Source organism: Momordica charantia, assembly GCF_013281855.1.
Source record: "Momordica charantia cultivar OHB3-1 chromosome 4 unlocalized genomic scaffold, Mcharantia_2.0 BLBB01000004.1, whole genome shotgun sequence".
Classification (NCBI taxonomy): Eukaryota; Viridiplantae; Streptophyta; class Magnoliopsida; order Cucurbitales; family Cucurbitaceae; genus Momordica; species Momordica charantia.
In genome coordinates, this window is record NW_028275162.1 from 14,472,337 (window position 1) to 14,493,883 (window position 21,547).

Below are 21,547 nucleotides of genomic sequence, written 5' to 3' on the forward strand. Positions count from 1 at the left end.
TAACCAACGCACACCTGACTGCATATGTAGTTGGTTCCTTGAGAACAAGTAGCCCCTTGATCTCCCTACGCAAACCGTCAATGAACTTGTCAATCTTTAATTGCTCAGTAGGAATATACTGCATTCCAAAACGGGACAGCTCAGTGAACTTCCTCTCGTATTGGGCCACAGTTAGGCTTCCTTGAGTGAGACGGAGAAACTCTGCCCGTTTTTCATTCCTGACAGTCACGGGGAAATAGTACTCATAGAGTAGATCCTTAAATCTTGCCCATGTGATGGGTACGTTAGCGTGATCCTCCGCTGCCGCCACCGACTCCCACCAATTTACTGCTTCTCCCCGAAGCATAAACACTGCTCCCCGGACTTTGAAATCGTCGGAGCATCCCAGATACACATAAAGGGCTTCCAACTCCCGACCCATTCCTCGGCCGCAGTAGGCCTCTCACTCACCCCGTTGAAAACGGGTGGCCCAAAGGGTTTGAAATCCCTGATAAACTGAACCTCCTCTTGCGGAATTTGTGCCCGGCGAGGCTGCTGCACCTGAGCTCCACCGGCTCCATTCGCATTATCCAGCAATACTTGCAATGCCTCAGCTAGCAACGCCACTTAGGGATTCACCTGGGGAACTCCCTGAGGAGCTGCATGAGGGCCCGGGGGTGCTACCCCTCCAGGAACTGCCGGGGGAACGTTCGGGCTCCCTCACCCCTAGGATTCGGATCCTCGTAGTTGTGAGCTCTTGTATTCCGCCGAAAAGCCATTGTCTAAAAGAACAGAGCACCAAGGTCATTAACGCACTAACCGGAGCACAACACAAGTGCGAAGCTCAAACAAGTCTATATAATGAATCAGGGCAAACACACCAATCTATCTACTATCAGATAACAATGACATCTCAATCATAAGTAATGCAAGATATTCATGATCGAACAACAGAACTAGGAAACGTACCTGGTGATGACGAGGAGACTGACAGGGACCAAACCCTATCGACCTAGGTTCTAGGACAGTCTACAGGAACAACTCCGCTCTGATACCAATTGTAACGACCCAGAATTTCCCACACACTCCTACGTCACGTTAACTACCCAACTAATTAAACTTAGCCCCAAATACGTCCTGTCAACTCCCTATGCAAACAAATATATGAAATCAAATTCCAATTCGTATCAATTAAATGATAAATCAATCTCATAGAATATCATTCAACAACATTCGTGGACCACCTCACGAGGCAAGTCAAATATTCAAACTAGGCGAAACTCAATGAATGGAATAAAACTGAAATAGGCACCAATCCCGAAATGAAACTAACAACAAGGGGAAATTTCCCAATTATTCAAATACGAACAAAATGTTATTGGTCATAACATAAGGCCTTAACCAATGACTTAAGCTAAACATGGAGTAACTAAGCAGCCTATGGTCCTCGCTCATCATGTCTCCTCCGTCCCATCACCATGGTCGCCCCCAAGTCCTTCACCTGAAACAATCATCGTAGAGGGCGGGTGAGTATATAAAATATACTCCGTAAGTAGCCCTCACCAACACACACACACATCATGCTCAATTATCTCAAGAAACAATCGTAGTCATGCCTCTCAACACATTATACATTTAAACATAAACACATTCCATAAAATTTAGTGACAACCACAACCAGTAAACACGTTAACAACCAACCTCTAGTCTCCCTAACACCACAAGTACCTCCACACTTATCTCAGCTATCGTAACTTCCCACAGTCATCTCCTTCGAATAGAGTCGGCCCCTGACCGTTTATACCCAGAGCCCCGACATTGCTGCACCGGCCCTCAACCATTTATACCCGAGGCCCCGATGACTTCACCATCTATTGGCCCTTGACCTTTTATACCCAAGGCCCTAATAGTCTTCCTTCCAAAGGACTCCTCGTATCGACCCTCGACCATTTATACCCAAGGCCTCGATACTCCATTAATGACGTATCAGCCCTCGACCATTTATACCGAGGCCCTGACACTCACACATTCATTTCCTTCAATAATCCAACTCACACCAGAGTATTACTGTACACTTTCTTAAGCCACCACCCCTGTACACTTTCTTAAGCCACCACCCCTGCATCTTTCAACCCACAAATATAATTCAGCATGCCTCCACAACATAGACAACTTTCTAATAGTGAGAAAATAACCCAATCATGCTTAATATCCAACATCATTATTTAACAAGCATTATCAAGTATAATAACTCACAAAACACGCCGAACAATTCATGCATATCCAGGCAACCAACATTACCACAGCAATACCCAACATTTTAGCAAGCAGAAATCTCACCATTTTTCATCGACAAACATCCAACACAACTCCAAGTATATCGATTAACATAACGAGAATTATTTAGCACAATGACATAAAAGAATTTGCATAAATCGCTATAAAATCAGCACGCTAGAAACCATTTCACATACATTAACGCACGCACACGCCCTTGTCTACTTACACACAACCGCGCCCTTAAGTTTTTTGCTTCGACCTCTCACCTAGGCACACCAAAACAAAAAATACAGCACGTTATGTACGCTATTTAGCCTTCGAAATCAACTCTAAAAGGGTTCGAACGACGCATTACCACCAAAACTGACTTCGTATAGATGTGGGTCACCTAGATCTAGCTCGCCAAGGTGTGGGTAGCCTAAATCGAGCTTCGAACGGATGTGGGTCACCGCCAACCGTCCTAAACACTGCTGTAATGCACAGGTCTCGCCGGTTCGCCGCTGTAACAACCCGTTCGCCGTGCGCCGCCACAGATCTGACCCGTCGCCGTGTGCCGCCGCGAGGAGGAGCGGTGCTGGTTCGTTGCAGACCGCCGAGGAACGCACCGCTGTAGCTGGGTATCGCCGAATCTGCTGCAGAACCGGCACCTCTCGTCGGACTTGCCGTTCCGAGAGGATCGCCGCGGCCTTGCACGCAGAAACACTGAAGAACGAGTCGCGCAGCCTGCTGGAAGTCGCCGGAACCGAAGACGACGCTGTCGGAGCCGGGTCGCCGTCGAAGTCGCTTCACGTCGATTTGTGTCGCGCCGCCGCCGTCGTGGGTGTCGTCGTTCCGTTCGGAGTGGGCCGGATGTGCTGCCGGAAAATCAGAGATGTGGGCGGCGGGATTGGAAAAATGAAGAAGAAATCGGGGGGGGGGGGCGGCTGGGTAGAAGAAAGAAGAAGAAGAAAGAAAAGGGTTTGGCTAGGGTTTTATTTTTCTTTTGTTTTGTTTAAAACCAAATTACCTCAATGGAGGCCCAACAAATCCAAGCCCAAGAGAAAAGGAGTCCATTCCCCTTAAAACAAGACCCAACGTACGGATTCCGGTAATTATTAGTTTAAATTGGAGTTTAGAGCCCGATAATAAAGATAAATTTAATTATCAATCAATTTAAAACAATTAAATGAAAAAAAAATCTCCTGATTCGAGACTAACTAATCTGAGGGACTCGGGGCGTTACAAATACTTTCTCCATTCACCTTGGTATTTGTTGACGGCGAATTTTGGTTAAAGGTCATGTGGTCTTCAGACGAGCAGTTTAGAGATGGATCCACTAGACCTGAAACAAAAGAACTCGACGTTGGTGCGGTGTCCATCCTAATATACTCCGACGCTCAAGTTAGTATTTTTTTTAATTGGACGCTTAAGTTAGTAAGCAGAGTAAAGATAGGAATAAGACACCAGAGAATTCAGTGACATGTTTTTCACTTACTTGGTGTGGAGGATCGCCCTTCCTTTTATAGCCCTAGAGGGCCGACCAAGAAGAACGATAGTTGGAAGTGGCAGGGGCGTCACGGTACAGAAGGACAGAGAGGGGCGCATCCCCGAAAGTGCAGAGTAGCCCCACTGCCTACATCATCTGAGCATGTTGCCCAAGGTCGTTGGATGCACCAATCGTGTCGACAGCACGCACTGCCAGCTGTGGGTATGTACGGGTCGTAACCGTTTGTAGTGTTCGTCCCGTCGCGAGCAGGCACGCCTTCTGCTCGGTACCATCCTTACTGAGAATCGGTTCTCAGTGGGTCCGAGCTCGCTGAGTGGCGAACATATGTCCTATTCGGAAACTACCCATAACAGTTAGCCCTCTTTTGGGGCTGGGCCACCATGTTCATTAGTGGACTGTCCCGAAACCGTTTGGGGTCGAATAGGGCACGTGTGCATTCTATACGTATCTCGTTGAATTGATCTATGGGGCCTACGTGTTATTGTGACTGTGTGGATCAGTCGTCAGTATGTTTCACGGGCGATCGCGTCCCTATCGTGGTTTTTGAAGTGGCGGGATCGGCGGCTGCAATTTTCAAGGTCGTTGGGATCCGAAGCGGCAATCAAAGATATTTTTAAATCCACCCACAGGCAGGGTGACGATCACACCCTTTCTGTACTTCTTTGCCTTCTCCCTAACTGTTTCCATGGCTCGCTGTTCGTTTGTCCACCACGTTTCGTCGTTGGCTAATGAGCAGGACCTTCGGATCTCCGCCGCACTTATCGCATAACCAATTTCGTTCTCATGCACCTTCCATCTGCGGATGAGAGATCAATTCACCCTCTCCGGGCTAGGTGAGCTTTTATCCGCCAATGTTCTGGAACGAGGGCAGACTTCCCATTTCTCTTTTGCCCAGGCGTTTCTATTTTTCACCGGCATGACTCCAGCTCGGCTTGCTCCCAACGTGTAACGCCCCGTGTTCTCTGACTCGTTTTTTTTAAGAGATAAATAGTGTCTTTGGATTTTTCCCTAAGCTTAACTTTAATTCTTGGACTTCCTAATTTCGAAATTCTAATTTTTGGCTAAATTATAATTAAGTTTAATTTCATTAGAATAAGATAATTTAAGTTCTCGACCTGTGCACGAGATTTTTAGTTAAATCTTAAATTCACAGTTTTTAGGATTTTTCCTAAATTCTACTTTTTGGATTATTATTCTTGGGTTTTAGAGTTTAAGTTAAATATTTTATTTCGGGTTGTTGTGGGTTTTATTTGATTTCTAAAGTGAAATTTTGTGCTTGTTGTTTTGGGCCATTGTGTTATCTATTTGGGCCTCCTTTAAGAATTGGGGTTTGGGCTACAAGTGTTAAAACAAATTAAAGAAAAAGGAATTAAAACAAATTAAAAGAAAAAGAAAAGCCTAAATCTTTTATTTTTCTCATTTCTTCTTCTTCTTCTTCCTCCCCTTGTTTAGTCGCCACCTTCCCCCTCCGGTTTTCATTTCCACCGCCAAAAGCTCCCCTCCTCCGGCGACTGTAGCGTCACTGGTGGCCTCGGCGAGCGACGGCATTCCCAGATCGACGGCGGCGCAGCACGAGCAGATCTTGACCCGACGATGCTCTCAGCAGCGAAAACTGCGAGGCACGACCACCACGTACGGTGTGCGACGTCTCTTCAGTGTCGCTCCTTCAACAAACAAAAAACCCAGCGGCGACATCGCCCCAAACCGACAGCGGCAGCGTCTCGCCAAACCAACAGCGGCAACGTCTCTTCAAACCAGCAGCTGCGGCAGCAGATCCGCGTGACCCAACCCACCATGGCAGTGTTCTCCTCTCGGGCAGCGACGGATTGCTGCGATTCTGGTGGTTCTGTTTCGACGTTTCTGCTTCTCCGCGACCCACGGCCGTGTGTGTTCCAATGACCACGAACAAATTTGATATGTAGCGTTTGCTCCTTTCCAGCAACGTCGACAATTACCCACACATAACCGAGCTTGATTCATGATACCCATCAGTTTTAGGCATCGGGAGAGCAAGCTTAAGGCCATCGATTTTCGTTTTGGGACCCCGAACATCCTCGGGGTCGACCCACTCCTAACCCATGAGGTTTTAGGGTGAGTTAGTAGGTAAGAAATCACCTCAACTTAGTTTCGATGCAAGTTAAGTGTTTTTGAGTTGGATTCTAACCCAAAGCTTGGTCTCTTTCGATTTAGGGAGCCTTCGGTGAAGTTTAGGAGCTTTAGGACCTTGTGTAAGTAGTTCTTACTTGGGGGATGTTTGTTGTTTGAATATGTATGAATTGTTTGGTGCTTTCGGTGTGTCTATTATTTATTAATATGTAAGTTGATTGTGTCTTTGTGAATATTGGCTAATGATAATAAGTAGTTTGAATGAAATCATGTTGGTTCTTGTTGTTTATAACTGATTTACTTTGCGTTGTTGGATTTGATGCTTAGTGGTATTTATGAAAGCATTATGGATTATGAATGGCTTTATCGTTGTATGGTTGTGTTCATAAAAGCATACTGAAATAATGTGGGAGAAATTTGTTGTGTTGTGCATGCATGTTGGACATGTCATTTCATTTTTAGCTTACTATTTTTGGTTCTGGAAGCATGTGATTTTATTGTGAGTTGAGTGCTGCATGGGTCATTGCCTAGAAAGTATGTAGTAGGACTATGGTGAGAGTTTGGTCCTTATTGAAGGGAATGGGTTATGTTGTGTTCTGATTACTATGAAATTTTTAGAGTGTTGGATGCGTATATGGATATATGTTGGCTACGTCTCTTTTATGAATTATCTGCGCTGTGGTATGAAGAGCATGTTGAGTGTTGAGATGTTGGATGGCCATGTCTGGATGATAGTGACATGGGTTTTGTGTATAACGTATGTTCTATTGTTGTGAGACAATTTCTGCATGGGTCATGGCTGAAAAGCATGTAGGTCTCTAGTGAGAGTTCCAGGATGTAATAAAGTAAATGGAGAACAAACAGGGCCAAAAAGGCTGGCACGTCACTAGTTGGATATCGAGGCTCCAGGTGCAAAGGTCGGGGATCGATACCCCAACTTGGTAGAGATGAGTGTCGAGGCTCCGGGTACAAAGGGTCGGGGGTCGGCATGGTGATTCTATTTTGTTGAATTAGTATTGGGTCTTGATGTGGTGGCGGTCAAGGACCAATACGTTGAGTAGTCGTCGATGCCTTGGGAATAAATGTCAAGGATTGATGCACAGTTCAAGACTTTGGGGATAAATGGCAAGTGCCGATACGATTCGAGGAGTTAGACTTTGAGAACTAATATGATGTGATGCACAGTTCAAAGTCTTAGGGATAAATGGCAAGGTCAAATGCCAAGCTTCTGTAGATGAATGTCGGGCCTTGGGGATAAATGGCAAGGGCCGAAACGTTTCGAGGAGTGAGACTTGGAGGACTAACATAGTGTGATAGGTTAGGAGTTGCTTGGAGGCCAAGGGCCAATACGTTGAGTAGTAGTTGAGGCCTTAGGGATAAATATCAAGGTCCAACACCGAGTACCGTAGAGAAGTGTCGATGTTTTAGCTACGCGAGGTCAGGGGCCGGTACGACTCGAAAGAGTAAGTCTTGAAGGAATCAAGAAAGAGCACTAGTGAGTTAAGATGTGAGGCTGAGTTTGACATGTATGGTACATTTTTAGTTAAACTTATACATACACTGCTTCTTGAAATATGTTTCTTTCATTTAAGGCTCGAGATTAATGATAAGCATGATTTGTTGATTCTTTGATAAGCATGACACGTTGTATCCTTGATAAGCATGATGTTTGTGCGTGACCCTTCAGATAAGGGCTGCTTACTGAGTACTATGGTTGTACTCATCCCTCCTTTTTTCCCCTCTAGTTTTGCAGGTATCGAGCTAGCTCTTAGGATGGTGATGGCAAGTTGGAGACTTGATTAGAGAGACCATTTAACGCTGCGTTGTTAAGTTTCAATTAGGATAGGATAGTTATAATTGTTTATTTGTAACTGAGTCTGTTGTTAGATTATTAAATTTGGTTGTTAAGTTCCATGTTTAAAGGATGTTTTAGGGCTGACAGTTCACTGTTCTTTTGAGAAAATTAATTTTGTTTAGTTACTTGAACTTTGATGATGTGATCTATTGAGGTTATTTATCAGGATAATACATTTGTTCAAGCTGAACTTGAAATAGCCTTTGCTTCACTATTATTCGAGAAAGTTAGTTTGGTGTAGTGGATAGTTTATGGTTAGTGAAGATTTTGGTGCAAAGTTTCTATAAGGTGGATTGTTACTAAATTATTAACCCAGAAGAATTTGAGTTTCGTTAGAACTTTAGTGGTGTTTGGTTTGTTTAGTTCAAGTTTTTGTAAGTGTTATTATTCAGAGTAGAGTAACGGAAGCGTGGTGAGAGTTTGTCATAGTTTGTGTGTCTAGTGGTTTAATTCTCTAGTACGAGTGGGACTTTTTAGGTAGTTTTAGTAACGGTCCCTGTTTGGAAAGGTTGAAAATCCTGGGGCGTTACAGCATCGGACGCTTTGATGGCACTCGCCATTCTGTGGCCAGAACTGGGAGAAGGTGAGGCGATGATCGTCTCATTGTTATCCACTATAACCATGGTGAAGTCCAAAAGAGGCTTCCCAGGGTTCTTCAGCCTAAATTCCTACTGATGGACCCTCCTCAATGCCCCAACTTCGAACAAGAATTGGAAGGATCACTAGTTCTTTATCGACGGTCAGTGGCTGGTTGGTGACGTTTCAGTGGTTGGACGTATATTTTAAATTTCTCCATTTTCTTTTTTTTTTTTTTTTGCTATGATGGCCTTCTGAGCTTCCAGTTTTCCTTGGCAGTATTTCCCGGTGGGACCCCTTCCATTGCCTCTCGGATGGATAGCATCCTGAATAAAATCCTGGCAATTTCTTGGGCCCAAAGAGTCCCCACTCTCATCATAACAACTGACAAACTAGCCAAACACCGCCTGATCGGAGATCCAGACGACCCGACTACAGGCAACAATGAGTGTCCTGCTCCCATGGCGGCTCCAATAGGTAGGACATTGATTCTTGCTTCTTTCAATGTTCAACCATCATCGCTTACTGGTTTTTCTTGTGTAGATTCTGTGAAGCTACCATCTGTCTCGCCTACGAGACGTGAACTCGTGATTCACCCTATTCTTCAACTTGGTCAACTTTATTCGGGCGGCATGAAGAGTGTTGGAAGCTCTACCTCGACCAACTTCGTGGCTCTTGTCTCCCCGGGCTCGTCTGCCAAGGCCGATCGGGGCAGTTCTTCCGTGGAGATAGTTTCTCGCCCTGAGGAGTAGGTTCCCCTACTCAAGCGACGTTACCTAGTGAGGTTAGGTGACACTTCTGTCTCGTTTGTTCCTCCTCCCGCGGACGAGCCGGTCTTTCAGATTTCGGAGGTCGTCGAGCCTAGTTTGAGCGACGCGACTTCCCGAGAGCCTTTGATGTGAACCAAGGAAGCACCATTGTCATGCCTCAAGGACCCATAACGAGATCAAGAGCCAAGAAGCTACAACAAGCTTTACTTTCTCATGTTCAATACTTGGTGAGCTCGGCTAGGGATGATCAAGAGAGAGATGGAACTTTTCAAGTCAATATCTTCCAAGTAGAGCTTAAGGGAGGCGTTGCATTAAATGAACTCTAAGTTCATTTAAAGGAGCTGAAGTTGAAGTGGAGTTTAACTCAAGTTGCATTCAATAAAGTCAAGTTCAATTCAAGGAACTCAAGTTGCATTAAATGAACTTAAGTGCATCTCAAGCTTCATTTATTGCAAGTTATCCATCAATTAATGGAACTACACTTCAAACTACTTCAAGTGAAGCTTCATTTATAATTGGGAGGTTACAAAGACTTTGAAGGGTGACCAAGACTTCAATTCTCGGATTTAAACATCTTTTTATTATATTTTCAGTTTTAAACATTTCATTTATGTGTTTTAAGTTACATTTTATCTAGTGGATGTTATGGCCATCATGTAATTGGGAGTTACAACCTTTCAAATGCCTTTAGGTTACTTTTAGGGTTGTTTTGGAGGCTATAAATAGCCTAGCTTGTTTCCTTTGAAAGATAGATTTTGATGATTGAATGAAGTTGCTATTTTGCTTCAAAAAGCCTAGAGCTTGTTTTTCTTTGCAATTCTTGAGTGTTAGATTTGCATGCTAGAATCATTCAAGTAGTCTTGATCAAGCTATTTGTGGAGTGGTTCGAATCTTGAGTTTAGAAACAAGTTTTCTCTACTCTTGATATTGATCATCAAGGTAAATCCGTTCTAACTTCCTCCTTGGGTTGACATCATTTCGATTTGGGGGTTTTAGCATTTGTGATCTAGGGGTTTGCATAACCATAAGGGTTCTTAGATCCAATTGGCTATTGTTTTCTTATCAGCCTTATTTTGATAATAAACTGTCGTTGGTGGTGAGGGAGGTTCCAGGTCCAAGTAGGAGGGCGACGGGCTCTGAGGATGCGGTTCCAAATGGAGATAGGGCCTTTGACGATCCTACTTCTGAGATCCCTCGAATGGTGGTCTCTTCTCCTCGCCATCAGGAGGATGTCACATGGGCTTGCTTTAATGCCCTGAATGAGGCTACCCCTCTGAATCCCTTTTGGCTTGTGGGCGACATTAGAGTGTACGTCCAAGAGATGGCTCGATACTACTGCGTCAAAAATCTTGTTCGTGGTCTTTTCCATATTGTGCAGTAGTGTTGGGGCTTTTGACGTGGTCAAATTGAGACATTCTTCCCTTTCTTTTCTCCTGAATATTTATGTTTCCCGCCTTACACCCATTATACATTATTTATGCCAGTTGTCTGGTCGCTTCCACACTCTATCATTGGCCTTAGGGGATGAGTTGGCAGCTAGAGGGGTCTGAGAGCAAGAGCATCGACCGAAGGTGCAGCGCCTCCATGCACTACTGAGTGCGGCTAACTGTCCACTCTTACTCACGTTGAGATTGAACGGATTCAGGAAGAGAACCTCATCGCTCAGACAGAGGAGAGAGTTGTTCGTCAGTGCGTTGAGTTAGACCGGGTCCAACACCAAGCGGCTTCTGTTGAGACTCGCATTGGCAAGCTGGAGGGGGATATTCGGTCCTGCATGGCCGAAGTAAAAGAGGCGAAGTCTCGTGCCCAAAAAGCTGAAGAGGCACTTAAGAAGGCCGAGGAGAACCTTGAGATGGTGCGAGCAGAAGCGAACTCTCGAGATAGTCGAATTGCGGACTTGAAGGGACGTCTGAAGGAGAATGAGGAGAAATTGCTTAAAGCCGAAGAGGGGCAAGCACTGGTAACAGCCGACTTGTCTTTGAGCAAAGAGGCCAAGGAGACTACTCTGGATTCCTTGCATCAAGAATCCGCCAAGGATGCGAGTCTTGAGGAGGCTCTAGCTAAGGCTAAGGCAATTCTAAGCGACCTGAGCTTCTAGAGTCCCATTTTCGTGGTACGGATGGTTTCCGCGCTTTCGAGGAGGATGTTCAGTGTCCAAGGTTCGACTTTGCTCAGGTTCGCTTAAAAGGTTAGTGCCCTGAAGAATGGGGATGTGTCCTTGATGTTTTCAATCGCTTCTGGTTGATGTCTGGTGGTCGCAAGTCCGAGGAGAGTATTCAACACCTTCTATCTCAGGGGTACAGCTATCACGATGCTCTAGATGCGGTGACTCTTCAATTTGCGGCTCCTCCTACTACTCCGCCCTCTTAGGATTTCTCGATTTTTTGTACTGCTTTCTACTTTCATGTTTCTTTTTCATATGGGGCCCTGTGTTTGTTGCCCTCATTTTGTTTGTAGCCTTCGCGTATTTGTAATGAAAGACGAGTCATTTTGATGTTGCTGTTGTAAATGTCTTCGACGGTCCTCTCCCCCTATGACTTTCTTATCACTTGTGAGAGGGGAGTCACTATTCCCGTTTGGAAACATGATTGTGTCGTCTCTTATACTTTAGCGAATGCATCCGAGTGGGAGCCCCGTTCGGTTGTTCCACTTGAGGAAATGCCTTAGAACGTCGGTTCCCCAAAGGCTTGCTCACGGCCGAATGGTGCCACGTGGGATATCCAAACTCGAGAGCAGTCTTATAATTTAGAGTGTTCCTAAAGAGACAATAGTGCGTCCGAGTGGGAGTTCTGTTCGGCTGCTCCATTTAGGGAAATGCCTTAGAACCTCAGTTTTCTAGAGGCTTGCTCGCGGCTGAGTGGTGCCACATGGACTATCTGGACTCAGGGCAGCCTTGGAATCTAGAATGTTCTTGAAAAGGTAGGAATGCATCCGAATGGAAGTCCCATTCGGCTGTTCGGAGGGGAGAGAGAAGGAAGAGGAAGAAGACGGTGGGGCTAACGACGGGCTCTACGGAGTAGAGGAGGGTGAACCTTCGAATGCTGCAGCGGACTTCTTAGAGCCTGGGCTTCCCTCCTCTTGGACTCCTCCGGGCCTGATACAACTGAGCAAGAATGAGCTCGTTGCATGGGTCTGTGAACTCGAATGAGACCTCCTGAAGATGCGAGAGGAGTAGAGGAGTTCGTCGATGCTAAGAACAGCCGTCACTCTGCCATCGAGACGGTCCGAGAGGTCCTCGGAGGAATGGAGGAGACGGAGCAGGCTTATCAGTCCTTATTCTGTAGGGTGAGGTTGAAGGGATGTGAATCCCGGAGCGGAAGCGGATTTTCGTTGCTGATTTTTGGGATACAAAATCGGATTTCAAATAAGCAAAATACAAGGGAAAACCAAACCTTTGAAGAACGTTTCTTCAACCAGTTTCCCTCGAACACCACCACTATAACTTCCTCGCTATCCTCTTGGGTCTCGGGATCGTGCTAGTGGGAGCAATCCTTTGGAACGAGAGGGAAAAAAATGAGAGAAAGAGCTTGATATTTTGAGCGAAAATCAATGGGGTTTCTTTCTTGGTTATGTTTTGTTTTCTTCAACGATTGAACAAGAAGAACAATGACGTGGGGTAACTCCCTACGTCACAGCAACCCCCCACTCCCCTGCAAAATATTCATATTAATATTAATATTAATATATATATATAATAATTAATATATATATAAAATTAATTAATCAAATTAATTAATATAATTAATTATTAATCCAATTAATAATTAATAAATATATATATACATAAATAATTAACACTTAATTATTTATTATAAAAATATGATCATATTCTAAAACATTTCTCTCGTATAACCTATAGTTTTAATGTACATCTTATGCACATTATTTTTAACCTATAGTTTTAATATGAATCACATTCATATTAATTTTATTTGAATCTCATTCAAATAATATCTCTCATAATATATAGTTTTAATTTACAATTAACTATATATATTATAATGTATCAATATACATATAATCTCTTAAGTAATTTGAACAATTCAAATTCTTCCAAAAATTTGATCCTCGTTTTACCCGTTATGAGCTAGCAAGGGGACCTAATGGACCTACAGATCTGAAGCTCCAACGATGCAAGATTAATCGGTCAAACTCATTGACCGAGTTAATCTAGATTCATTAACTACGGGTCATTCCACTAAAGACCCGCAGTTGCACTCTTCTCATTGCAGAATGATTTTGTGTCCATGGATACACGACCATTAATGACGAGTCAATCCTTCACGAGTGTTCGTAACTCAAGTTGGGTCAAATTACTGTTTTACCCCTGAGTTACATCTTACTCCTTAAACAGCACTGCTCCTCTAATGAACAACCCGGTCATGGTCGAACCAATAACCGGAAGTCCCTCTCGGCCAATGAGAGGGTGGGCCCCTTGTTCAAGTCCCAGAGTCAGCATTTAAGGGAACACTCATCTGCTCCCCTAAAGTCGAGGAGGAATGAATTCTATCTTTTGAAGTTATGTTCCCAACTCCCCACTCGGTCTCGTCCCCAAAATGGTAGGAATATTGAGTCGGTGACTCGGGCCACTATCACCCATACAGATCAAAGGACGAGCCCTCACGGGCAGGAGTCCATAACTCACTCAGGATTGAGAATGAGTTGTCTGGTCATCCTAAGAAATAGCAATCTATTAGTTAACGGTGTTACATCTAAAGATTGCCTATTTCGCGGTCCGGTCTTATACAAACTCATTGTATAGGATACCTCCTCTCGCATGTCTCCACACGAATGACCTGGATCGAGTCGTCTGTAACCTTTACAGAGTGGGCCGTATCCATAGTGTTGCCAGGATAAGGTACCCAGCCTTATCCATATACTATAGACCCTTTAGGTTATTCACGGGACATTATCCATTCATATATCAGGGGTATATCAAATATATACCCCGTATATCAACTATATATCCAGTATATATACTGTCCCGATTACATCATAAATAACCTTGGATGTTTAGTTTATTGGATTTTTGACAATGCAAAGCTACGATTCAACAACAACTTTATTGAATAAAACTTTATTAAATAGACATTTGTTTTTACAAAATACAAACTACGAGTTTAGGGCAACACACCCAACAAACTCCCACTTGAACTAAACTCGAGTGGGGTGTACATTATCATAAAGCAAATGGAAAATACAATAAACTAGGGCATACACTATACCCAATTACATTTCTCCCACTTGCCCGAGACTAACTGTACAAAGCTCGTAAACCTAGACTTTCTAGATGACCCTCAAACACTTTAGCCGTGAGTGCCTTTTTAAAAGGATCAGCAATATTGTGCTCTGTAGCGATCTTCGTGACAATCACATCTCCTCGCTGCACTATCTCCCGTATAAGGTGGTACTTCCTTTCGATGTGTTTACCTCTCTTATGGCTTCGAGGTTCTTTAGAATTTGCCACAGCACCACTGTTATCAAAATAAAGTGTGATGGGCAAGTTCATGTTTGGAACGACTTCCAAATCTGTCAAGAACTTTCTAAGCCAAACCGCCTCTTTTGCTGCTTCACAAGCTGTAACATACTCAACCTCCATCGTGGAGTCTACGATGCATCCTTGTTTGATGCTTCGCCAAACTACCGCTCCTCCGTTAAGAGTGAATACTGACCCCGACGTGGATTTCCTTGAATCCTTGTCTATTTGGAAGTCAGAGTCAGTGTATCCTGTAAGGATCAAATCCTTAGCGCCATACACGAGCTTGTAGTCCCTCGTTCTCCTAAGATACTTGAGCATTCCCTTAACAGCAGTCCAGTGATCATATCCTGGGTTGGATTGGTACCTACTGACTATCCCTACCGTATAGCAAATGTCTGGCTTAGTGCACAGCATAGCATACATCAGGCTGCCCACTGCTGAAGCATAGGGTATACGTCTCATATCCACAACTTCTTGAGGTGTCTTAGGACACTGCTCCTTAGACAGATGAATTCCATGCCTGAAGGGTAATAAACCTTTCTTGGAATTCTGCATCGAATATCGAGCAAGCATCTTGTCGATATAAGTTGCTTGAGACAGGGCCAACGTTCTGTTCTTGCGATCCCTTAGGATTTGGATGCCAAGAACATACTGAGCTTCTCCCAAATCTTTCATTTGGAACTCAGTCGCTAGCCACTTCTTTATGTCAGCGAGGTATCGTACTTCATTCCCAATGAGTAGGATATCATCCACGTACAACACTAAGAAGGCTACGGTGTTGTTGACGATCTTCTTGTATACACAAGGCTCATCAACGTTTTGGTCAAAACCATAAGATTTGACTGCAGTATCGAACCTTATGTTCCAAGATCGAGATGCTTGTTTGAGTCCATATATGGACCGTTTAAGCTTGCAAACCTTTTGCTCTTGACCTTGTTCTATGAACCCTTCGGGTTGAGACATATAAATACTTTCTTCAAGATTGCCATTCAGAAAAGCAGTCTTGACATCCATTTGCCATATCTCATAGTCATAATATGTGGCAATGGACAGAAGTATTCTAATAGACTTAAGCATAGCTACAGGGGAGAAGGTTTCTTCATAGTCCACCCCTTCCCTTTGTGTGTAGCCTTTTGCCACAAGTCTCGCCTTATAGGTCTGTACCTTTCCTTCGGCGTCTCTTTTCGCTTGTAGATCCATTTGCACCCTACGGGTTTTACCCTGTGACGTTGATCTACAAGTTCCCAAACGGAATTGAAGTACATCGACTCCATTTCCAGGTCCATTGCTTTGACCCATTTGTCCTTGTCAGTATCTTCCATTGCCTTCTTATAGGTCAATGAATCCTCGACGCCGTCATCAGGTATGACAACTTGAGTTTCAGTTAAACCCACGTAGCGGTCAGGTTGTGACACAATCCTCCCACTACGTCGAGGCACCCTCAACACTTGAGGTGGATGTGACGGACGCGATGTGCTGGCTTCATCAACAACTCTTGTTGTAGTGCCAGTTTGATCAACAACTCTTGTTGACGTGTTTGTAGCCTCTTCGGAAATCTCGTTAATTACTACCTTACTTCGTGGTTTATGATCTCGAACATGGCCTTCTTCTAAGAAAGTAGCATTTGTCCATACAAACACTCTGTTTTCTTTATGATCGAAGAAGAGACCACCTCTCGTCTCTTTAGGGTAACCTACGAATAGGCATACTTTTGATCGAGGTTCCAGTTTCTTCGGGTTAGTCATGAGCACGTGTGCTGGGCATCCCCAAATGCGAAAGTGACGTAAACTAGGTTTACGACCCTTCCACAGCTCAAAGGGTGTTTAAGAAACACTCTTTGATGGAACTACGTTCAAAATATAAACTACAGTCTCCACTGCATAACCCCAAAACGAGTTAGGCAACTGAGCATAGCTCATCATTGATCGAACCATGTCCAACAGGGTTCTGTTTCTCCTTTCTGATACACCGTTTTGTTGAGGTGTACCAGGGGCTGAGAGTTGGGACGTGATTCCATGTTCCATCATATAGTCCTGGAATCTCAAGTCCATATACTCTCCACCCCGATCTGATCGAAGTATTTTAATGGTTTTACCTAATTAATTTTCAACTTCAGTCTTGTACTCCTTGAACTTTTCAAGGGCTTCAGACTTATGTTGCATTAGGTATAAATAACCATACCTTGAATAATCATCGATAAAAGAGATGAAGTATTCATACCCTCCTCGAGCTCTAACATTCATCGGACCACAAAGGTCTGAATGTATAAGTTCTAAGGGCTCTTTGGCTCTATAACCTTTTCCAGTAAAAGGTCTTTTAGTCATTTTGTCTTCAAGACAAGACTCATATGGTGGTAAAGAATCGTCTTCTAACTCACTTAGAATGTCATTCTTAACCAACCTCCCAATCCTATTGAGATTAATGTGACCTAATCTTAAGTGCCAAAGATAGGTATCTTCCTTTTGAGAAACTTTTTCCTTTCATTTTGAGTTCTAGCATTTTTAAACAACTCGGTATTTAAAACTGCTTTAGTTATGGTTGGTCTTAGCACATACAAGTTGTTTTCAAGCAAAGCAGAATAAATATTAACACCTTTTATCGAAATGAACGCTTCATTCATATGAAAAGAAATCGAATACATATGTTCTAACAAACAAGAAATTGAAATTAAGTTCCTTTTAATTTTAGGAACAACGTACACATTATCTAATAATATATACATATTCTTGTTTGTAAACAACTTGAGCTCCCCTACTGCCACAGTTGAGACGACCTCTCCCGTTCCGACCTTGAGAGTCATCTCTCCGGCGTCAAGCTGCCTCCAGGAACTAATTCCCTGAAATGAAGAACAAACGTGATTAGTGGCTCCTGAATCCAGTATCCAGGCGGAGTCATCATTCTCCACTAAACATGTTTCCAATACAAGTAAATCATATTTACCTTCGTTGGCTTTCTTCTTTTCGGCCAAATACTTTGGGCAGTTGCGCTTCCAATGCCCGTCCATGTTGCAGTGGAAACACTTTCCTTTCTCTGCAACCTTAACCTTGCCTTTCTGAGCAGCAGCAGCTGAGTCAGGTTTAGACCCCTTACCAGCAGCCTTCTTCTTCTTAAAAGTCTTACTTCCAGAAGGAGAGGGTGCAGACCTGGTTCCAGAGGACGATCCTTTGTTGAACCTCTTTGAGGTGGCAACATTTCCTCCCCTTCTTGTCCCTTACATTTCATAAGAGACTGGTAGGTCTGCAGCTCGTTTAGGAGCGTGGTAAGAGTGTACTCCAACTTATTCATAACCGCATTGCTGCGGAATGGAAGGAAACTCTTCGGAAGAGATTCCAGAATAAAGCTGATCTGACTCTGTTCGTCTATGACGGCCCCGTTCGACTCAGCCACGTTGAAGTGGACCATCAGGTTGAGAACGTGTTCTCGCACTGAGGAGCCCTCCTTCATGCGGGAGTTGTAAATGAACTTAAGGGCTTCATGTCGAGCCTGTATGGACGATTGTCCAAACATGCTCTGCAGCGAGTCCATGATCTCCTTAGCGGTGACCGTGTCCTCGTGCTTCTTGGCAAGCACATCAGATATGCTCGCCAAGATATAGACCTTGGCCTTGTCATTGACCTTGATCCACCTGTCATAGGCATTGCGCACCGCCACAGTGGTGTTAGGCGCAGGAGCTTGAGGACAATCCTCTTGCAAGACGAGCTAAGATAATCTATCACGAGAATAGTGTTTAGGTTTGACTTCCATTGTTTGTAATTTTCGCCATTAAGTCTTTGCGCGGCTAAGAGTGCAATAATAGTAGACATGCTGAAAGTAAAAACAAATCTATATTAGTTTCATGCATTAGCCTTTTAAACCCAATCAAAATTTTAGCAAAAGTAATTAAGCACCCTAACAAAATTGTTTTGCAACGACGCTTCAGTGATTTAGAGCAACAGCCACCGTAGGGCGGACAGGTATTCCTTCACTGAATTGAGACATTCTCAACTAAATTTTACACCGGAATAACTCTTATTCCTATAAATTTTAGTCATCGTTTATTTGGTCAGGAAATTGCTAACTAACTTAACAACTCCTCGTAAGTGTGACCCAACATTTTCGGACCTCAGAAGTCCACCCCAATAATCCTGTCGTAGGGAAGGAAAATATTGGAGCAAAACCTAAGAGACTCCTATCCATTTCTGGAGTTTGCCTTGATTTTGATTTCCATACAATGAACCCTCCGTAGGGATGGTCGCTCCAGGACGACACGCAGGTCATGCATGGAACTCAAAGCGTGAATTTAAAGGAGAACGTGAGAGAGAGAGAGTAAAGTATGTTATATATACGTTGTATATTACATATTCTCTTTTGCTCCCACTTAGTATTCTAAGACTAGGGTATATTACTTAGATAAATCCCGGCTAAGTGAAATTAACTAAGTGTATTTTTAGTCGGCCCAATATAACTATTGTATCGGAAGTTGTACAATAATGTTTTAGTTCGTTAAACACTTTAATAAACCAAACCAACGACATTATTGCTTGTATATAAAATATTAACTAATTCAACCTCCAGGTCGGTTCCCAGATAGTGGTGTTCCCTTACGGTCAGCTTAAATACCTCAACCTAGACAGAACCTTCCTGAGACAGGGTTCCCTTATAGACAACATTTTATATTCAGTCTTTTATTATTTCATGTTAAACCTAGTTAAAACAAAATAAAAGACTACCCTCTAATCACATTAGAAAATATAACCTAAGGTCTAATTAATTTTAAACCCCTTTAAAATTTATTAACTTGGACCTTATGTTTGCATGCAACTCTTTATTATAGATTTTAATTTCTATCTACCACATTTTATAACTCTTATAAAATTTAAGAAATTAAAACTATAAACATGCATTGAAAGCATACATTAATGTAATAATTATATTATCCAAAATAATGTCATGCTCAATACAACTTTATTTTCATCTATTTAATACAACACTTATAATAATTATGAAAATAAAACATGCATACATACATTATAACATTTATAACTATATGATGCATGACCATACATACATACTATATATCAAACATACATATTATGCATGTAACCTATGGTGGGATTTTAAAACTATATGGCATACAATATGCTATATGATTTTAATTAAAATATACATTCATAATGCATAAAATAATTAAATAGCAAAGTTGGAACAGTTTTTTGGCACCCTAAGAAAACGAAATAATAAAAAATAAGAAAACCGACTGCATTCGCCCTCGAACCGCGAACCGGAGTCTCGGAACCGCGTCGAAAACATCCGGGACAGCGCCTCGGTGCCTAAGGGCAGCGCCACGGCGCTGCTGCTGGCTGCTGCAGCAAAATACTGCAGCAGCAGCGCCGCGGCGCCCTGGCATGGCGCCATGGCGCTGTGTGCTGTCCCGCAGCGCCATGGCGCTGTCTGCGCAGTCTGCTTCGTCTTCTTCGCTGTTTTCTGTAATTTTCGCCCAATCCGACGCCACGAATGACTTTCGAGCGAGCCGGACTTACAAAAACAATACAGAAACTAAATGCCCAAAACACCGGGCCCTTACATGATCAAATCACGAAGAAACATGCTATCTAAATGCCAAAAACCAGAAATTTTCCAACCCGCAAACCCATATTTCGAAAATATGAAATCACCCACCAAACTCAACGATTTTGATCCCAAAAAATCAGAACTACAACCTGTCTGTAATACCAATTGAAGGAATGTGAATCTCGGAGCGGAAGCGGATTTTCGTTGCTGATTTTCGGGATACAAAATCGGATTTCAAATAAGCAAAATACAGGGGAAAACCAAACCTTTGAAGAACGTTTCTTCAACGAGTTTCCCTCGAACACCACCACTATGTCTTCCTCGCTATCCTCTTGGGTCTCGGGATCGTGCTGGTGGGAGCAATCCTTTGGAACGAGAGGGAAAAAAATGAGAGAAAGAGCTTGATATTTTGAGAGAAAATCAATGGGGTTTCTTTCTTGGTTATGTTCTGTTTTCTTCAACAATTGAAGAAAACTCCCCACGTCACAGCAACACCCCACTCCCCTGCAATTTTGCAGGGGAGTTAATATTAATATTAATATTAATATATATATATAATATATAATAATAATATATATATATATAATTAATTAATCAAATTAATTAATATAATTAATTATTAATCCAATTAATAATTAATAAATATATATATACATAAATAATTAACACTTAATTATTTATTATAAAAATAGAATCATATTCTAAAACATTTTTCTCGTATAACCAATAGTTTTAATGTACATCTTATGCACATTATTTTTAACCTATAGTTTTAATATGAATCTCATTCATATTAATTTTATTTGAATCTCATTCAAATAATATCTCTCATAATATATAGTTTTAATTTACGATTAACTATATATATTATAATGTATCAATATGCATATAATCCCTTAAGTCATTTGAACAATTCAAATTCTTCCAAAAATTTGATCCTCGTTTTATCCGTTATGAGCTAGCAAGGAGACCTAATGGACCTACAGATCCGAAGTTCCAACGATGCAAGATTAATCGGTCAAACTCATTGACCGAGTTAATCTAGATTCATTAACTACGGGTCATTCCACTAAAGACGCACCGCAGGTGCACTCTTCTCACTGTAGAATGTTTTCGTGTCCATGGATACACGACCATTAATGACGAGTCAATCCTTCACGAGTGTTCGTAACTCAAGTTGGGTCAAATTATCGTTTTACCTCTGAGTTACATCTTACTCCTTAAACACCACTGCTCCTCTAATGAACAACCCGGTTATGGTATAACCAATATCCGGAAGTCCCTCTCGGCCAATGAGAGAGTGGGGTCCCTTGTTCAAGTCTCGGAGTCAGCATGTAAGGGAACACTCATCTGCTCCCCTAAAGTCGGGGATGAGTGAATTCCATCTTGTGAAGTTATGTTCCCAGCTCGCCACTCGGTCTCGTCCCCAAAATGGTAGGAATGTTGAGTCGGCGACTCGGGCCACT

At 42.8% G+C, this 21,547-nt stretch overlaps 1 long non-coding RNA gene and 1 pseudogene across 1 annotated transcript; both read right to left on the reverse strand.

The window, feature by feature from the left end:
* Positions 1 to 926: 926 nt before the first annotated feature.
* On the reverse strand, positions 927 to 3,163 carry LOC148211900 (uncharacterized). Its single transcript, XR_015790467.1, has 3 exons — positions 2,615 to 3,163; positions 2,486 to 2,525; positions 927 to 1,480 (listed from the first exon to the last, which is right to left on the reverse strand). It is a non-coding gene; the product is annotated as an uncharacterized LOC148211900 (long non-coding RNA).
* Positions 3,164 to 14,306: 11,143 nt separating this feature from the next.
* On the reverse strand, positions 14,307 to 15,056 carry LOC148211901 (secreted RxLR effector protein 161 pseudogene; annotated as a pseudogene).
* Between the last annotated feature and the right edge of the window lie 6,491 nt (positions 15,057 to 21,547).